Genomic DNA, 3,889 nt, shown 5'->3' with positions numbered 1-3,889 from the left:
GGGAGGGCCTTCTCGGTGGGAGCCCCCACCCTCTGGAACGAACTACCCCCAGAGATCCGGGTGATCCCGGATCTCCCCTCCTTCCGCCGCGCCCTAAAGACATGGCTTTTTCAACAAGCGGGTCTGGCCTAGGGAATTTTAGCGGGGTTTTTTAAGGGTAATTTTAAGGGTAATTTTAATGATTGGCCTTCTTAAATATCTTCTTTTAATTCAGTTTTTAATATAGATATTATTGTATTATTGTATTGTGGTTTTTATGAGGCTGTTAGCCGCCCTGAGTCCTATGAGGAGAAGGGCAGGGTACAAATTAAATTATTATTATTATTATTATTATTATTATTATTATTATTATTATTATTATTATTATTATTATTATTATTATTATTCCAGGATAAGGGATGGGTGAGGGAGAGAAGTCTCATTTCTAGGCAGTTCACCTTGGTAGTTTCTTGTTTATATTGGAAGAACCATATTTTTATATGCACTGTGTTACTGTACTTCTTTTTTTATATATATATTTTATTGAATAGAAAAAGAAAAAAAAGGAATTAAAAACATTGAACATGGTAAATCATCTTTGACAGACACCTCAGTACATAATTACATTAATTACAAATAATATATCTCTTTACAATAGCACCATACTAATCTCAATCTTAACTTATTACAATGACCTCCATTTTTTTCCCACCATCTATAAAATTTATTCCATATTTGAAAAAAGTCTGTTTCATCCTGATTTTTTAATCTTTTAATTATTCTGTCTAATTCTGCGCAATACATGATTTTCTGAATTAGTGTTTCCCCACTCGGTACATCCGTAGCTTTCCATTTTTGAGCAAATAGTATCCTTGCCGCTGTAACCACGTGAATGAATAAATATGTGTCATCTTTATTTACATTTTTTTCTAATATTCTTAACAGCAATGTCTCAGGTTTGTACTGAATGTTTTGCTTAGTCATTTCTATTGCCCATTCCCAGACCATACGCCAATACACCTGTGCTTCTGGACATGACCACCATATATGAAAGTGCCCTTCTCTTTTTTACACTTCCAGAACAAACATGAGTATCCGTTATATATTTTTGCTAATCTGGCTGGAGGGAGATGCCATCTGTAAACCATCTTATACAAATTCTCTTTATATGATGTCGCCAATGTGATTTTATTGTTTCGCATCCATACCTGCTGCCATTGATCCAAATTTATATTATATCCTAGGTCAGTGGTTCTCAACCTGTGGGTCGGGACCCCATTTGGGGTCGATCGACCATTTCACGGGGGTCGCCAAGCAAGGCTGTCTGCCATTTTTTTGTCCGCCATTTTTTCCCTTTTCCGGCGGGTGCCTTACCTCCCTTGGGCTGGGCCAGCTGGTGGTCGGCCTGCTCCGTCTCTGCCACTTGCCAGCTACGCCTCGGCCGACGCAGGGGGCGGAACCTCGCATGCGCGGCGCTCCCGGGCAGGGAAAGTCCTCGACTTACGACCGGTTGGGTAGTCCTCAACTTACGACTGGTTTAGTCCTCGACTTACGACCGGTTTAGTCCTCGACTTACGACCGGTTGGGGTCACGGCATTAAAAAGGTTGAGAACCACTGTCCTAGGTCTATCGCCCATGTCACCATTGTTTCTTTGACCTACTCTTCGAATAGTTTATACTCCAATAAGTGTTTGTAACTATTCTTTGTTTTTTCTCCGGGCCTAACAATATTTTGTCTAGCCCCGTATCTTGTCTATTAATACCCCATTCTTGCTTATCTTTCATGTATCTTGCCTGTATCTGGAGGTAAGACCACCACTCTATGACTATTCCTTGTTGTCTTAGCTCTTGTTTTGATTTTAAATAACCCTCTTCTGTCAAAATGTTTTATATGTAATAACCTTGTCTTTCCTAAAAAGATTGGAATATGTAACTGCCTCCAATGGCGATAACCAGGCCGGGATCTTTGTGTAATATTGACGTTTAACTATGTTCCAGCTTTTTATTAATCCTTGCCGAACCTTGTGTCTTAAAAAATATTGGTGATTTCTGCTTTGCCCCATCCACATGTGAGCATGCCATCCTTGGCCAAACTTTTGAAGGAGAGGTCGGATCCGGAAAACACATGTTTTTTCATGTTCCCCAACCTGTGGGGAACCTGAATATATGTATACTTTTCAAATTTGAGGTCATTTTCAAATGTTGACTTTTCATGCTTAATTGGCTATTTGCCAACAAATGCGAGATAGGCCCTGGCCTAACTCCTGAAGGAGAGGTCGGATCCGGAAAACACATGTTTTTTCGTGTTCCCCAACCTGTGAGGAACCTGAATATATGTATACTTTTCGAATTTGAGGTCAGTTTCAAATTTTGACTTTTGATGCTTAATTGGCTGCCAACAAATACGAGATAGGCCCTGGCCTAACTATTGAAGGAGAGGTCGCATCCGGAAAACATATGATTTTTCGGGTTTCCCAACTGGTGGGGAACCTGAATATATGTTTACTTTGCGAATTTGAGGTCAGTTTCAAATTTTGAGTTTCCATACTCAATTGGCTATTTGCCAACAAATGCAAGATACACCGTGGCCTAACTCCTGAAGGAGAGGTCGCATCCGGAAAACATATGATTTTTCGGGTTCCCCAACTGGTGGGGATCCTGAATATATGTTTACTTTTCGAATTTGAGGTCAGTTTCAAATTTTGAGTTTCCATGCTCAATTGGCTATTTGCCAACAAATGCAAGATACGCCGTGGCCTAACTCCTGAAGGAGAGGTCGCATCCGGAAAACATGATTTTTCGGGTTCCCCAACTGGTGGGGAATCTGAATATATGTTTACTTTTCGAATTTGAGGTCAGTTTCAAATTTTCAATTCCCATGCTCAATTGGCTATTTGCCAACAAATGCAAGATACACCGTGGCCTAACTCCTGAAGGAGAGGTCGCATCCGGAAAACATATGATTTTTTGGGTTTCCCAACTGGTGGGAACCTCAATATATGTTTACTTTTCGAATTTGAGGTCAGTTTCAAATTTTGAGTTTCCATGCTCAATTGGCTATTTGCCAACAAATGCAAGATACACCGTGGCCTAACTCCTGAAGGAGAGGTCGTATCCGGAATCATGATTTTTCGGGTTCCCCAACTGGTGGGGATCCTGAATATATGTTTACTTATCGAATTTGAGGTCAGTTTCAAATTTTGAATTTCCATGCTCAATTGGCTATTTGCCAACAAATGCAAGATACGCCGTGGCCTAACTCCTGAAGGAGAGGACGCATCCGGAAAACATATGATTTTTCGGGTTCCCCAACTGGGGGGGAACCTGAATATATGTTTACTTTTCGAATTTGAGGTCAGTTTCAAATTTTGACTTTCCATGCTCAATTGGCTATTTGCCAACAAATACAAGATACACCATGGCCTAACTCCTAAAGGAGAGGTCGCATCCGGAAAACATGATTTTTCGGGTTCCCCAACTGGTGGGGAACCTGAATATATGTTTACTTTTCGAATTTGAGGTCACTTTCAAATTTTGAGCTTCAATGCTCAATTGGCTATTTGCCAACAAATGCAAGATACGCTGTGGCCTAACTTCTGAAGGAGAAGTCGCATCCGGATAACATCTGATTTTTCGGGTTCCCAAACTGCTGGGGAACCTGAATATATGTTTACTTTTCGAATTGGAGGTCAGTTTTAAATTTTGAGCTTTAATGCTCAATTGGCTATTTGCCAACAAATGCAAGATACGCCGTGGCCTAACTCCTGAAGGAGAGGTCGCATCCGGATAACATATGATTTTTCGGGTTCCCCAACTGGTGGGGAACCTGAATATATGTTTACTTTTCGAATTTGAGGTCAGTTTCAAATTTTGAGCTTCAATGCTCAATTGGCTATTTGCCAACAAATGC

This window comes from Protobothrops mucrosquamatus, unplaced genomic scaffold (assembly GCF_001527695.2).
Source record: "Protobothrops mucrosquamatus isolate PMUCROS unplaced genomic scaffold, P.Mucros_1.0 scaffold_198, whole genome shotgun sequence".
Lineage (NCBI taxonomy): Eukaryota > Metazoa > Chordata > Lepidosauria > Squamata > Viperidae > Protobothrops > Protobothrops mucrosquamatus.
This window is presented reverse-complemented; position numbering follows the sequence as displayed.